Genomic DNA, 16,954 nt, shown 5'->3' on the forward strand with positions numbered 1-16,954 from the left:
GGTATACTTTAAATAGAAGAAAAGAATATTATCTTTTTAGTATTTTCATCATGCGTTGTTAAGCCACGACATTCCTGTGCTGCATCCCACTGTGAAGAAGCCAAGGGTAGTGTCCACCTGATGTATTTTAAGTGGGCAGCAATTTGCAGTGCATGTGATGATTGACAAAATTTATCCCGGTATAGGTACCACTGGTTCCTGCTATATTCCAAATACTCGCAACAAGAAATGATGCAGCAATCAGAAAAATATCAGAACTGCAAATAACTTTCCAGCAGACTGATGAAATGGGGCTCTTTCCATTGATTTCAGCAGGCAATGGGAGAGAGTCTAGGTGACATTATTAAACAGCAAACTTTCACATATGCATGCTTCTGAAAAAAAATTCATTAACAGGAGAAAATTTCAAAAGTTTCACCAAGAACAGGAAAGGAAGAACCACATGAAAGAGGGCTACAACAGACTTCAGGTCATGACACACATTTGACCCATGTTGCATCAAAAGACATTGAAATTCACTGCTTGCAGCCTCATGTTCTTCCTTCTCTCAACAGGCTATGAACCAAATAATATGCATTTGAAGTGTACCTCTGTTGAAAGATTTCAGCCATGCTGGAACATTTTAAGCATCTTTCTTAAATGAAAGAAAATATTAAATATATAGACAAAGGGACTGTTAATGTAGGCCAGGATAGGCCTATATTAACTAGGATGCCTATTCCAAGTACAGACAGCAGTCAGCGTCAGAAATGCACAAAACTCAAGTCTTGTGTGTTTCATAATGATTTTCTCCCACTATAGAAAGAGCTGTGAAAGGGTCATACAAGTATTGAACAACAACAAATCACAGTGCAACAGGAGGCTACGCCTTGGTTTCTGCATATACCCTGAGCTATTCAAATTTGTCTATGGTGAAAGCGTGGTATGGTTTGTCAGAAGACTAGAAAAGCTTTACTTCACAGTGGAAGATTTTATTGCCTTCAGTGCATATATGGTATGTAAGCACAAATCCCTTTGCCCACTGTTCTATGAAGACACCTACAATGAGATGAAAACAATACAAGGATCCTCAGGTCACAAAATGCACACCGATGCCTACGCTTTGCCTGCCTTCCAGTGAGGGGTGACCCAAGTCCTCTCTGTGGTGAGTCTTTGAGTCACGTTTAGAATCTTTTGTTTGTTCTGGACAATTATACTTTACCCTTAGCCAAACGTCAAGCATCTTTAGTCCAGAGGGTGAACTGCAAATCCTGGAAGATAAAAGTTACTCTTAAGATTTGTGGTGCTTCTTATTCTTCCTGTAAGTCAAAAAAATTGAAAGTGGTTCGTTCCTCCTTTTGCTCCTGTAAATTTGCTTCTTCACATGGAGACAGATGAGGTGGCAGCAGATGGAATTAGAGAGTCAATGTTTTGAATGCAGCTCTTGCAGCCAGCTCCACTCTCAGGAATCCAGAGCAGCTAATCTTGAAAGGAAAATGAGCACGTCCTTCAAAACCAAATACCTGGCATCACATGTGCAGTTTAAGCTATCGGCCATTAGTTCCAGCCTTAATAAACTAATCTAGAAAACACCTTGCTTTCCCCTACTGATTTCTCCTCTCAGTCTTTTCAGTTGACTAGTTGTAACAAGTAGTGGGGACATAATTGTGGATTCATCATAGATTTGGGAGACAGAAATTTCTAAACCCTAAATTTTAATCTTGGTAATTGACACTGTGTGTATTTTTCTGCAAAGTACTTAGCCTCATTATGTCTTACAGTTCTACAAACTTCACACACCTTACCAAAAATAACAGAGAGACCCTGTGCTTAAGAGGTTGCCTGCAGGTGGCTATCATGTGGGCAATAGATGCATTATTGAAGCAATTCCTTTTTGCACATCTATGCCAGAACAACAACCATTAGAATACCTAGATTCTTTTGTTGGCCAAAGAGCTCTGAGGTATCCATCCCTCCAGTTGCTGACCTTTAGTGAAGATGAGTTGCTGTCTTTTAAAACCTTTATGGGCTCCAAGCAGACTCTCAGGACAAATAGTTCCTTTCTCAGGTCAGAATCAAAACCTGTTGCATTAAATTATACTTGCTGTTGCCATGCCAACATGCTTTCTTTGCTCACACTTCATTTTGCTCTCTAAATGGCATGCCTAATAAAAAATCAGGACTTTCCATTTTAGCCATCTCAAATGTACATCTGGACTCCATCCCGGACTGTAGGTTCCTTTAGGAAATATTCTAACTCCAGTTAAAAATACAGTTAACCATTTAAAAGTGGCTAGGCACAATCTCCCAGCAGGACTGAATTTTAACACAAAGCACTTTGATAGAAAACTACTATTCAGATTTTCTGATATTATGAAATTTGGTAGATCAGCAAGGCAGAACATGAAGTTGTTTTCCATCATGCACGGTGTCTCTGGAAATTTTAGGGGGAAAATGTGAAAAAAGAAAGAAACCCGTGTCTAGCAAAGAATCTATAGACAAAGATGAGCTATGTAGAGAGTATGGATGCCCAAGGGATACACTGCTTCCATATAAAAATGTCTGAAGTTTGCCTTTCATGATAGTTTAAATATCCAGCTAATCATCATCATGGCACCAGGACAGCCTGTAACAGTGTCTTACTACAGAAGCAGCTTTAGTTCTTCTGTTCCCAGTTCATTCTTGGTGTAGGGAGCAGGGCTGAGTTATGGAAATGTTTTCCCTGCTGCCCAAGGCATTCCAGTGGGCAGGGGAGGCACTTTGCTTTGTGCCTCATCAAGCTTTACCTCAACCAAAGAAAACAAACAGCAGGTTTTGAAGACACTGTAAACTTTGCCCTCACAGCTGGAGGCAGATTGAAGCAGTGGCAGCCAGCAGTAAGGGACGGGCAAGAAGAAAACAAAAAGTGATAGAGACAGCCGTGGGACAAAGAGTTCATTCTGTGCCCCTATTAAGAACTCTGAGAGTCCCCTACTGGGGAAAAGAAACCATTAAAATGTTCATTAGAAAGAGTATCACCTTGGACATTTATTATTTATTGCAAGTCTTTATAAGCCATTAGTCTTCAGATGTATTCCAGTAAGTCCATGTACTCCATGTCCTGCTCCAGTCTATTAGCACACCAAACATCCTGCAGCAAGTGCCAGTGCCACAGTGCTGCTCTGTAGCAGTGGGACTTTTGGTTCACAAGGAGGTTTCTTTTACGTGCACAGCTCAGATTGATTTAAAATTTGAGCTTTTGTAGCTGAATCCACAGAGTACTTAATTTTAGATTATCCAAAGGAAAAAGGTTATAACAATCAAAAATAAAGTTGAATGTACTCTACACAGTTTGTTCAGCAGTGGCAGTGGTTTTAAGAAGGATGAATCAACATTGGAAGCACTGCTCATGCACAGAATACCCAGCCCACTGCTCCAGCTGCATGTCTGCCTTAGCTTCTCAGCTATGTCACATAAAATCTTCTGCTTGGTTTTCCTCTAGTGTTTGGTTGGTTTGCTTTTATCTTCTCAAGAATTTGCCTGTAACACAGTTCTTTGTTCACCATTTGAAATACAGAGCAGGTTGAAACTATGCAAACTACATATTAAGGTTATATATTTCTACCCGCACAGCATGAAAGACAAACACAGAAGATGACCAGGAGATTTGGCATGTAGCTCTACTTTCTCATTTCTTACTGGAAGTAGATGCCAACTAGCAGCGTAGAAAATTTCCTTTAGTATATTGATTTGTGGTTTTTTTAAAGACAGATTCCCAACCAAATGTTCTCCCCATACCCACCCAGATCTTTCTGTAGGGCACATGGCCTGCTGGAACATGACCTTTCCAAAGATCCACAGCACACCTTCCTCCTGCTCACAAGCACACATCACTGAGATGCCATAGGTGCTGCGTCTACCATTAGGTATAGGTCCAGGGTTGTATTCATGATGATTTTCCAGCTATGGTATATAATCACAGGTCTGCCACACTGCTACAGCTAATTCTGCCATTGGCTGATGCAGATTCCCTTAGATAGCAAATGCTGCCAAGCGTGCACAAGAAAAATGTAACACTACAGGCCCATGAACCAGAACACAAACAGCTTTAGAAATTTCTCACCCCTATTTATTATGTCACCCTGCAATTACAGAAGTATTCCTACTAGTTGGTGTTCATTTGCATAAGGACTCAGAGTCAAGAAAACTCAGAGAGGTGAAAAATAACTATATTCTCTAAAGAAGAAAAATAGAACTTTCCAAAGACCTTTAAATTGGTCATACCATCACACTTGACATGGTCATTTTTAGAAAGTTAGGTTTAACCACTTACTAGACTCCACAGACCTGCTGGGTACCAATAGACTACCTCAACTCTAAAGACATTTGGAGGGCAGTAAACTGCTTAGTGAAATTAAAACCATAGTGACCTTGAATCTAAAGCACTTGTCACACAATTCCTGTGCATTTGATATCTAAATCTCCCTAAATTAAGAGGACTGGAGACAAAATATATGAGAGAGACAATAGTTCACATAAATCAAATGTCCTCCACTGAGCTAATTCTGTTGCTTTCCCAGAAGTACTCCTGCACTCGGGAATCCTTTTAATTATGGGCATGAGAAATAGGCGGCCCAAACACGTTGTGTAGCCTTAATGATACACAATGAACAAGCAATAAAGAAAATGTTAAACCACGTTTCTGTGCTTGGCCAGTCAACAGAGAGTTAAACCTAGCAAGGATTGGTTTTCAAAGCTGCTCTCAGTTCCCTATTTTATGATGTCATTGCTTGACATTGTTAACGTCAAGGAAATGCTGATATGGTAAGATATATTTCTATGTGTTCAGTCACAATATTAGTACAGGGAATAAAGAGAAGATGTGCCAAAGTGTGGAATGATGAGACAAGTTGATAGTAAGAAGTCAGTATGTTCTTCCTGTAACCCTATATGCTACATGGTAGATTCTGGAGACATTGTTTCTCAGGGTACTTTGGGCAGAAAATGAAGAGGCTTAAAACTGTGCAGTTTTACTCAGTGTCTCTTGTAGTTGGGCACACTTAGTCTTAACTGTCAACTTGACAAAATGTATTATTTTCCTTGAAACAGTAGAACTGCTTTCAACAGTGCAAAATAGAATTTTACTGGATTTTCTTTCACAGCACTGAACATGAGCACAACGTCCTAGGCATGGATACAAAAAGGTTTGCAATTACCTGGCAATATGGCATCAATTAGGAGAAAGGAGTAAAATTTATTTTCACTTTCATTATAGAATTGTGCTGTTAAGGTTTAGCTGTGTGTGGGGAGGATAAGTTGGTTCTTTGTGTCTCTTTCTTATAGAAGGTATTACTCTACAGATGGTTTTCTAGCTTCCTTTTTAATAAATGTGTACTTTACAAAGACAGAAATTCTATATTTTTTCATGTTCAAAATGCATGAAGATATACTCTGGGTTAAGATTTATAAAAATACCAAACTCAAGAGACTGGAGAGAAAGAAAATACTTTCCATTATTTAATCTTCATCATTTGACAGGACACAATTCCTTTAAGAGACGTAAATTCTGGTGCTCTGTCCCCTCCACATGCATAGGTGCCATCAGTCAGCCAGGCACAGTTAGAGTATAAGAATTACCCTGTACATATGCTAATGATCTCTGTGTCTAAGAACATAAGGATATGACAAGGATATGATATACACTTCTGGTACATGGAAACCAGAGTCACTGTAATATAATATTGTAATGAATAAAATCAAAGAATTTCTGTTCGGAGTGTGATTGTGTAAGTTACTATTTATGACTTGTCCACTGATAAAAACTGGTCTTCCAGCCACTTTCTTATGTGTTTTTAAAAAGCAGCTTGACTGTACAAAGGCCTTCTCACTCTCTGGTAAGGATAAGCTTCAAGAGCAGAAGTCTTGTGAAAACTTAAAGCCAAGGTGACACACTTGTGCAAACTCTGCAGAAAAGGAAAAACCAAAATCTTACCAGTGTTTTGGCAATTCACATAGCTACAGTTCTCTATTAAACACAACATATTTTTAGATATATGAAAGAGGGAAGAGGAGAGAAGAGGGAGAGGGAGAACAAGAGGTAGTGCTAGGTAAAACAGGTAAAGCAGACCTTCAATGAGAGCAACTTCATCACAGGTCACTGTGACCCGCATTAAAAATCTTTGTCAACACTGGACAAGTGGGCTTACAGTTTTGCCACATTGAATATACATTCAGATAAACAGATAAATTAGGATGAATTTATTACAGTTTATAACCTTTCTACTTTTCCAGATGCAGAAAAGCAGTATGAATGCACAACTGCAATAATCCCATGGCATTCACAGATTTAATAATTTGTAAAATATGAATTATATAGTAGATATTTGACACTTCTGTGTGTCACAGGACTGGCTGGCTAGAAACAGCTGTCTTCTCTGTGTGTTTTCAATAGATTTCCTCTATTACACCTCCTGAAGTTACTTAAAAGAATTTAATATTCTCGATTCCTCCTAGGTAAATCACTCCTGTGTTTTTCCTCCTAGAGTTCATTGTCTTTTTCTGTATTGTGTTTAGATTGAGGTCAATGGTTCTGGTCTCTGTTTCCTCCCCAGCTACCCCAGGCCACCGCCTCTCTTCCAGGCAGGAAAACCCAAGTGACAGTCAGTGGCAAACCGAAGGTCAGAGATTTCCTTGGCTGACCTTCGACACCTTCCCGCAGCAGCCTGAGTCAGCAGTGCTCCTTGCAGATCAGGTCTGCCTGGTCTCTTGAGGGCACTCAAAGAAATAAAACTTCATGACTGATGCCTCCTTCATGAGAAATCCAGTCATTTCTAATCCAGTTCTTAAGCCTAGCGGAAGGCTCTTCTTCACAAAGTGTTAAGCAGTTTTCTGTTAAATCTGGTTCGCATCCTACTCCAGGTGTCTGTCAAAATACTGAAGCAGGCCTAAACAGAAATTTACATCCATTTAACTTTAGTTGTTTATTTAGATAGCAAGCAAGTAGAATTTTATGCACTTTTATTAAGTTTTTTCTTTAATGTTTTGGCACATCCTAAAACCAATCCACATTTCACAACAGTTCCTGTTATCAAAATATGTCATTCTCATACATGGTTTTTAATTAACACTCCCTCCTTACCGTGCACATAAAATATTGTGCTGTAAGTAGGAAGATTTATTTTACAACTCTAAATCTAAACTTTAAAAACTGAGTATTGATTCTCATTTCTGATTATTCAACACAAGCCAGTTTACAGCCTTCAAAAAGTGGGTATCCAATAGTCTCTGATATCCTACGGAGTTACTGGTATCAACAGTATATAAGCTTTGACAAAAAGAGCATTCTTAGTCCAAAGTCTATCTTGAAGTAGTTGCTTGATGGACACCCAGGTAGAATATATGAGATGCAAATATTTCTCAAACATAAGGGCAAGACTGGCTGACAAGACAAGTAAAATGCAGAGAAGTGCAGTGTGCTGTAAGGGGTAGATAATTCTCACACAGAGTCAATAGATGGAGAATATGAAGGTGTCTGCAGCATTTTTTCAGGAATTTCTTTGTTTGCTAGCACAAGTTCCGCTAAGACGGACAAGAACATCTTCGCTTCAAAGCACCACTTTTTATTTACAGCAATGTGATCTACCCTGGAGCAGACATATAACCGCATGCTCAAGGCATTACCTGAGGACACCGGACACCCGCCTTCAATTTCCGTGGGCCAATGCTGCTTGCATCTTCAGTGGGACTCACATATGGTGATGTTATGCTCACTTCTGCTGCAGGGGCCCAGCTTCCAGAGCAGGTTGTGCAGTCTTAGCCCAGGCAGCAACCCCTGTGAGATCACAAAGCACCTACATGCATGGTGATGGGATTCCCAGCAGCCAGAGGCCTCAGTCAGTCAAGCTGCTGAAAGAAATGCCAAATGGAGAAGTGTGTCTGGAATCCCTTATTTCTCTACACTGCAGAGCTTCTTTAAATTCACTGCTGATCATAGGAATCACTTGTTAACCCCTCCTGTATTCAGGGGCCTCACACATCCCTTTGGGCATGAGTGACTAGATCAAGATCACTCTTTTGTTTCAAACAGCCAGTGTTAATATCACTATTCACCTTAACTTATAGCACAGAAGACTTCTGCAGGAAACAGGCAACCAGGACCCTACACCCACAGCACCTTTAGCATCCTAAATCCACATATCCCCCACTCAGCAGAAAACCCCAGAGTACTTCCACATAAGCCTCAGTTGTTCTTATCTGAGGTGAAAGATACGGCTTTGAATGTTTGGATGGGAACTCTGACACACAGCTCAGTGTTTCACCACCAGCGCTAGCCACGATCCTGGAATGGAAGCAGCCAAGGCTGCTCACTTTTGTGCTCAAACCACCGTTGTCACCACAAGCAGACATACCAAACCTGACCCTTCAGGAGATGTCAAATTACAGAAGCCTGTTTTGTGACTTCTGATGGTGCTTTCACCATGCCAGGGCACTCGGTCCTGCCAAAATGGTATTACTTCTGAATAAAGGCAGTGCTACTTAAGGAATTTATCAGCAAAATTGTGTTTCTGGGCTTTCAGAAACCACGATGACTGCAGGTGGCCTTGCAAATTCTCAGTCTGAACTGAAATTTATGCATCTGAGTCTCACTTAAGGGCCTTGAGTCCTCCCTTTGACCAGTATAGATGGGTCTGTCTATGGCTAAGAGTTGCACATATTCTCGTAGATTAAGGAACATCAGATGCGTTTCCTGTTGAAGTGGTGGAGCAGTCTTGACATGGTTTTAGTCTGGGTCAGCTAGCATTTGGGAGAGTGCCAGGTTACAGCTAATTCCTAGCCACAGCTCAGGAGTTAGTATAGGCCAGAGACTACTCCCAAAAGTCAGTTTGGGTTTTCTGAGTGTAGGAGAGTTCAATAGTACAGACACAGGTCCTTCCAGTTGCAAATACATTTAGAGCTAAACTCGCTAACATGGCAGTGAGGGCCAGACAGAGAAATCCTTTCATGTCTCAGCAATTATGTTCCACAGTCCAAGACAGCAAAGCAAAGAGAAGGAAGTATGTAAGAGTACACAAGGACGGTTTGTCCTATGTTGGGAACTTTCTGTTCTTGGAGACAAAAAAAAAAAAAAAAAAATCTATTAATGACAAGACATACCATATTCTTATGTTATGGAGTTGCACTTGTAAAATGGAAACACAGGCTCACAGCTGATAAATAGCCAGAGAGAGCAGTCACCGGGCTGATTATAAATATGTGCTCAGATAGCTCAGGGACTCCGAGGATTGAAATAATGAGATACTCTACATGGCAACATGGTTATTTAAATACCTCCTCATCCACCAGGAGTTCAGCCATTATTCAAAGAGAGGAAGCATATTCATTCCTGAGTGCTCCAGACATGGGACAGTTATGAAAACCTTTCTGCACAAATGAGGCAAATGTGGTATCCCACAGTGAGACTGAACAACAGCTTCTGTCACAGCCTCAAAATGACTGTACCTGAATGAATGGAGGCTGGAAGGTAGCTGGGTTCATGGACAGCAGTGTTTGTTGAAGTCTGTCACTCCCTCTTGAGGGTTACTTACACGGGTTTAAAACTTTATTTTTGCAATTGCAACAGATACAGCTGACAGCATGAAAACAATTAGATTAACATATAAACAGTTGAGGCTATAATGCTATTAAAACGGACGTTCAAGGAAACTGCAGCCATTTCTACAGCTGTTTTGGAAAGTCTCTCTTTGGCAGAACATGCTGGATTGTCATTCCAAATGCCTGTGTTTCCCATGCTGGTTTCCTGAGGAAGGGTTTGTGGATGGAGTTGTTTATTTATTACATTTTTTTTTACCCCGCTTAGCTGTAGCTGTGGATTCCCCAGCCTTATGAAAGTAGTCATTAGTTGCCTTGTTTGGCCAGGAGAAATCTGTAAAGAAACTGGCTCTTGTCCAGAGGGTTCCTGGAACTTTCTCCCAACCTTGTGTAAGAGCTTAATAATATCAAATTTAATTTTATGTAAGATTTGTTACAAGGCCATAGGAGTTTTGTGAGAACAAGGAGCAAAAGAACTGAAATTACGTTTATTGTTCTGAAGTAAATCATACCAAATGAAGTTCAGATGGGACTTCCTAAGGTGATCATCTCTCCAACTGGAGCAAGACCACAACGAGCAGATCCTGTCATCTTAAATTAGAACCGAAGGAAATCAGCATCACCTACATCCACATACCTTCAGGCTATTTTGAAGGCAAGTTCCTTGGCTGTGCCAGCCTAAAGCTGCAATAAACTCCCACAAAAACAATGGACAATCGCAGCATTTATGACCTTCTGTCCCTCAAGTGTTGACCTTTTTTTCTCTGGGAAACAGAAAGCAACCTGTTCTTATATGTTTTTAAAACAAACACTCCATTGCAAATGCCTCCCCCTTTGGAGGAAGACATACAGAACAAACACCTAATAGATTTTAGTCACATTATTTAATACGCTGTTACAAGAGGAGCAGATGCTACAGCAAAAAGTGTATTATGAAGCCAGCATAACAGTATAAAACGTAGTAAAACACTGCCTCTTCAGAAGACATTTATGCACTTGACACTGAACGTTTGAAGCTTAAGAAAATACTACCTTTTGCAGAGTGCAAGTCATATTTATGGAATTTATGTCCCAGACAACAGCATCCATCATTTTCTGAAGTCTGCAGTTCTGTGGTGATTTTCAGCCACATCCATAACATCAACAGTTTGTCACCCGTACAGAGTGTTGCATGCAGCACAACAACCTGAATGCTATTTGTTCTGATCATTGATTATGGAGTTCTCCTGTATTATTACATACTTACTGGGTGAGAGCAACCTGAAGTGCTATTTCTAGTTTCAGCTGGCTGGAAGGACTTACCCGTTGTAGACAACCATCTGTTCTGACTAAATTACAACCTCTCCTCACGCTTCAGGATATCACTAGCTAAAGAAAAGTTGTGAAGAAGCTTTCTGTTGGCTAAAGAAGCACTTTCTGCTTGTCCACCTTCTCAAGAAACCGGAACGACAAGATGACATCAGCCCGACGCTGCTTGCTGTGGTATGCTTGTGCACTGCCTGATACCAGATTCAATTTAAGATCCTGTTCTTCAGCGCAGATCAAGGACTGGGCCTTGTACATCTCATGTACTACCTTGCTTGAAAGTTTACCATGACCTAGCATGACAGCTGTGGTCATTGGTAATCACTGCCAAAAGGGAGGATCATAGGAGTGGGTGGAAAGGAAATCAGACATTCCTGGCAGCTGGCCTGCAGCTCTGAAGCTTCCTTTCACCAAACATCAGACTGAAAACAGATCTCCGCTTGCTGAAGAGAAAAGTATGGGCTTCCACTTTTCAATCACTTTTCCTTAGTGCAGCATACAAATGGTTTCCTTTCCCTGAAGAGAAAAGGAGAAAAGAGTAAAGAGAAACGGCAAAGGGAAAAACACATGTGTTCACCCAGTGGAGTGAAAACAAAAGGCCAGAGAACGCTGTTCCTCCCTGGTTCGTTACTGTCATTTTTGTTAGCAACAGTAGATTAGGCAGGCAGGGATCGACAGCCCTTGGAAAGCACAACAGAGAAGTGTTTACCATATAAACAGAGAATTAAAGAGTTACACAACATAGAAAAGTTTTAAGTTGTTTTTTTTGACAAGCACACTACACAGAAAAGGATATATTCCAGCAAAATTTAGTATGTGCTTTTACTGTTAAATTTTCATGAATTCAGTAATTACCTACAATGTGGTTCCCCTCAAGGGCTCAGCAGGATCGCCTCTACCTCCAAGGAAAAAGAACCAAATTTTTTCGCATAAATAACCCATCTGAACCCAACTAAATTCTATGCTGTTTAGTCCTATAAACAATTCTCAGAAATGTAGAAAAGGCTCTCCTTGTTTGGCTAGGATTGCATCTTTTTTAGGGCAGGTGGAAGAGAAAGTAAAAAAAGAGGAACAACCACCGACAGTGATTGTGAAATAACATGGTTTACAAATGCGTTGATTTGAAAATGAATAAGTAAGATTTAGTGGCTATGTCCACCATGGTAAAACCCCAAAATTCAAGAATTTCCCTGGCTTCTGGGCCTGTCGATAATTTCAGAACAGTACTGTGAAATCCTCCAGCTATTCACTCCAGCTGAGCCTGCTTAATTAGAATTCCTCAACACTTAGACATATTTCCTTAACAGCAAATGATACAAATAATCACTTCAGGAGACAGCGGAATATATAACATGGGCTCTTTTTTTAAAAAAATATTGTTATTAAACTGAAAGACAAAAGTAATAGTGACAGCTCCCCAACAGATTTTTGTCAAGCCAAACACAATCAAAACCATCCTGAAGTTTCTGAGGTTGTACAGACTGGTGGTTTAAAACTCTCTTTCTAACCCCATCGTCATGACTCTTTCAAGTGAACAAACATGCAAAGACATTTCAAGCACCATGGCAATGTTGACTCAGAGCATTGTTAACTCCTACCAAAAGGCTGTGGGAAGCACAGTTAAATGATAGAAGGTTTCGTTTATTAATCTGTGATGAAAACCAGGCTTCTGTTGATGGAGGGGGTGGGGGAAGGGTAAAGATAGGCTTGTCTGTTTAATGTTTGGCCCAGATTTTTTTTTTTTTTTTTTTTTTTGAAAAGCAAGAAGCTGAGTGCATTGCTTCTGGCTGTGTCTTTCTGTAGGTTGCCGGTTGCCAGCATTCACAAAGCACAAGTTATGTAATGCACTCCTATCAGGAATTCGAGTTCAAAAACATTTCATGAAGTCCCATGCTGTTCTTGCCGGAGTAATTGTTTCTGATAGTGAAAAGTCTGTATCACCCTGATTCAGCTGTCTTGGCCCTCTCCAATGGCAGCACTCTGTGCTTTCGCTCAATCTCTTCTCCTTCCCTCCCTCCCAACGATCTCTGCTCATTTCTTAAAGGAGACTATTCTCTTCCCTAAACCCCTTTACCAGCTTTTGCCAAAGGAGAAGAAAAATAAAGGAGGACACATGTACTTTTGCCCCTCCTGTGCCTCTGAAACAGGCCGTTTTTTCCTTGCTTATCATTTGCAAAATCCTCATTTCTTTGGCAAGTGCAAAAGAAACACTGGATTTATGACCGAAAGTATATTCATGCCATTGCAGTATTGACAGAATAGATTTTCTGACCTAATTTTGAGAGTAAAGACCTAAATTTCAGAGCAATCTGCTTCCCAGAAATGTGCTTACTCCTGATGGAATAATTTGAGGCACTTTTCACGAAAATTCTGCAACTTTTCACAGAAAAAATTATTGGATGACTTGTTGAGTGAGGAATTTCATTTGCAGTCACTCTGCCACTTTTGATATCATTAAAATCAATCAGGCAGACAGATATAAGCAAGTAATTATTCCAGGTATCTAAATTAGAGTGCGTAAAGAGGAAATAATGCAGAACAGCTCTCTCTTTCAATCTGAATTCAATATTTTTATGCCAGCACACAAATGTGTAAATATTAGTCAATATATTTCAGCATGTAAATAACAGCAATCTTCTTCCTTAGTAAAATGTAAATAAAAGAAATTAAAGTTAAAAAAAATAAAATTGCAGTAAGAGTGAGAATTAGTATGAAATGCCCTTATCAAATATCTCATAAAAATATAGGCTTAAACTCTAAACACTATTAAACTGTGCTTCCTTATAATTCTCTTTCCAGTGTAGTTGCTAATACAGTTAACAGCTCATTCTTTAAAGAGTGAAATTTGATTCGTATCATTGTGTCTAAGTAAATATGAAATTTAGGCCAAAGTATCTTTGGGAGGTTTGATCCATGCGAGTCAGTCAAAGGATTCCCATTTCTTTCAGCAGACTTCAACACAGATGCTTGGAGCAAGGATATCTGGGAAAGATGTGTTTAATGTCAAAGTACTGATTTACAAGGTACTGGAAAAGTGTACTGATAGAAGCCTTCAAAGCACAATTAGATAAGACTGACAGATAAAATATCCATATGTAAATCTCAATGTATTTCATCCTCTGTGTTGAAATAAAGTAGATGAAAGGTGAAGAATATAAAAGTTATTTCTAAAAAAGCAACAGAAAGTTTTATTATTCTTTCAGACACAGTTAAATTTTAAATAACTTAATTATCTTAAATTTATGAGGAATTTTTTCTTCAAGTATTTTACCTTAAATTTCAGGGATTTTGTTTGTTTAGTTGTCTCTACTAGTTTCCTTTAGAGTTAAAAGTGATGATTCCTAGGAAGAAGGGAATAGAAACTTGTCAGGCATCATTTATTTTTAATTCAGTCTGCAATTCTTAGACAAAGCTCACAAGGACTTCTGTTCTATTAATTTATGGTCTAACAAGCCTCAACCTGTATATATGGAAGAAAAGCTTTTGTTTCAATACAAGGAACACTTAAAATTACTACTATTCAACACAGAAGGATAAGCCTTAATCAAGATTCTTTTCACTTTATTTTAGCAGCTGCAAACATTAGTTAATTCTTGCAGTGAAGCTAACAGATTAATTTATACCTCTCTGAGGCACAGAAACATTGACCATCTTCCCAAGTCAATGAGAGAACCAGCAACAGAACTCAAGTGCTGCAGGTTCAAGATCTTAGTTATAAGAAATACCTTAAAAATGAAACAAAACACAACAAGAACTGCCTACAGTCACTCAGACCTCAAATCCTACAATCACTTCAAAACTTTGTGAGTCCTGCTTCCATGAGCTCCTGGTGAAATGCAGGCAACACTGCTTAACTGACCATAGGACACAAGGCTATGCAAGACCTGGTTCAGTTTTTATAACTATAAAATAGGGCTAATGTTACCAACCTCTTTTTAAAATGCTTAGAATTTTTTTCAGGTCAAACCAGCATGGAGATATACTGATGTTGGACCTATGCCTACAGAAATCAAACATAGTTCACAGATTCAAACATGGTTCGTAGACTATGTCATCCGAATTTAGAAGGTCTGAGAAAAATGAGTAGAAAACATGGCAAGTGTCAGCTTGCTGCTTCATTTAAAAGCATTATGAATGAAACATGTAAAAGAGCAGCTGCATAAATAAAAAATAGAAATTCTGATTTGTATAGCTTACAGTCATTGAATATCACAACATAAGCAAAATAAAATATTTATTGCTACAAGGGTTTATATAATTTGGTTTCTTTTCTCCCTCCAGCATATTAAACTTCGAAATCTTAATGACTCATTTATATTGCACATGCTTTGCAAAATAATACCAATTGCCTTTGAATCTACACAAAACAGCAATTTGCTAAAGATTTTGTTGGCTTTGCAAGGCAAAATAAAACACACACACACAGTTAATGCTATGCTGGAAAGGACCAACAAATTCTTCAAGTCCTGTATGAGTTCTGGGGTACATTTTGAACAAATTGTTGATTAGCTGCAAGAGTTATAATACAGTGTTAGCTGACACTTTAAAACTTGCCTGGTATGCTTGAATTAGCCTGAAGTTAAACAAGGCATATAATAATTACGTTGGCCTGGTGATATTAACACTACTACCAAACAGAAGTCACTTCAGTATTGATCTGGAGTGAGAAGAGAATGAGACCACCTGTGCTTTTAAAATATAGCTACGGAAAACAGAAATTAACCAACTTAGATGCTGACATGAGTAAGAAAGCAAGTTATGACCATATAAACCAGAGTGAAAAAAAGAGTCCTGAAATGAACCCTTTGCAATAAACCACTTTCTGACTGGTACCATTGACTTCAGCAGCAGTCATAAAGATATAGGAACCTGGACAGTTTTCAAAATCATTACTGAAAGAAGAGAATTTCTTTTAATATCTAATCTTCAAAACAGGATTACAGCATGTTCATAAGGTCCAACACCTCAATTTCAGAAAACACAGACTACTTGCCTTACAGCCAAAATACACAATGGATTCAGGAAAGCTGGGTGACTGGTAGAAAGCACTGTAGCGAAAATAGCTATTTTCACCAGTTTGCTCCACTCAGCTTCTCAGCCAATCAGTTAAGGCTCTCTACAAGAATTTTCATCAGAACAGAACACAGCAAACTCTCATTCCCTGGTAAAGTTTCAGTCCTGCTTTCTGAAACAGAAGGTTTTCACTAGAATGTCTTTTAAACTGAAGCTTCTGCACACTTAGGAAGCAGCAATACAGAACTATCACAAGATTTGTGACCCATTCTACATTCCAAGTTAATCACATTAATTTTGTGCAGCTAGTCAATGAATTGTAAGATACTGTTGTGTTTGTACTTATGTTGAATAGAGAAGACCCCTCTTCTATTCAGGACCATAATTTTGTTAAATCCTTCTATGTTTCTCAGAAATATGTGCCAAAAAGCATTTCAGTGGTATATGTCAGTTCCTTGCTCTTTGAATCTCACTCCATTTTACAGTGTGAGAAAGTACTTGAAGTAGCAGAGTTTACACTTGTTTGAATGCTATGGCTGTCTTTGTTGGCAAGATTCATCCCATCTGCTTTTACCTGTGTAAAAGTTGGGTACCTCCTCTAAACCTCATCGAGGATTCCTACACACTATTCAACCAAGAAAATTATGGACTATCAGAGAGCAAACATCCCACCTTAATTTTAGATAGTTTACACAGTTCTGATGAATCACCCTCTGGACACAGGCCTTTTTCTATTAATGGTAAAAACAAAATTTAAAAAAAAAAAAGAAAAGGAAAAAGTCAATGACTCATGTGCATCTAAAGCCAAATTTAGACCATTAAGTGTAGGTGAAATGCATTTTACCTTTACTGATTAGCATCCACTTTGGATTTGGCTATCTCAGACTTACACCATGGACTTTCCTAGGCCATGGTGAGAAAAACCAGACTAAATTTATACCCATTAGTGAGAAATAATTTATGGATGCCAGCGACTTCTATTAAAAATATTAACTATACCAGTCCCTACAGCATAGTGATTCATGAAATTACATTGTTTATGCATCTCAAATAAAGGAAAATCTGTAGTCTCCAAAATAAACACTGAAAA

General features: G+C 39.0%; 1 long non-coding RNA gene across 2 annotated transcripts; it reads right to left on the reverse strand.

Moving 5' to 3' along the window:
- Window positions 1-4,988: 4,988 nt before the first annotated feature.
- Window positions 4,989-15,703, reverse strand: LOC138688592 (uncharacterized). 2 transcript variants are annotated; one of them, XR_011327470.1, is made up of 3 exons: window positions 14,123-15,703; window positions 7,639-11,367; window positions 4,989-6,902 (listed from the first exon to the last, which is right to left on the reverse strand). It is a non-coding gene; the product is annotated as an uncharacterized lncRNA (long non-coding RNA). The 2 variants fall into 2 exon arrangements; XR_011327469.1 differs by lacking the exon at window positions 14,123-15,703 and having other exon boundaries at window positions 7,639-12,591.
- Between the last annotated feature and the right edge of the window lie 1,251 nt (window positions 15,704-16,954).

Source organism: Haliaeetus albicilla, chromosome 13 (assembly GCF_947461875.1).
Source record: "Haliaeetus albicilla chromosome 13, bHalAlb1.1, whole genome shotgun sequence".
Lineage (NCBI taxonomy): Eukaryota > Metazoa > Chordata > Aves > Accipitriformes > Accipitridae > Haliaeetus > Haliaeetus albicilla.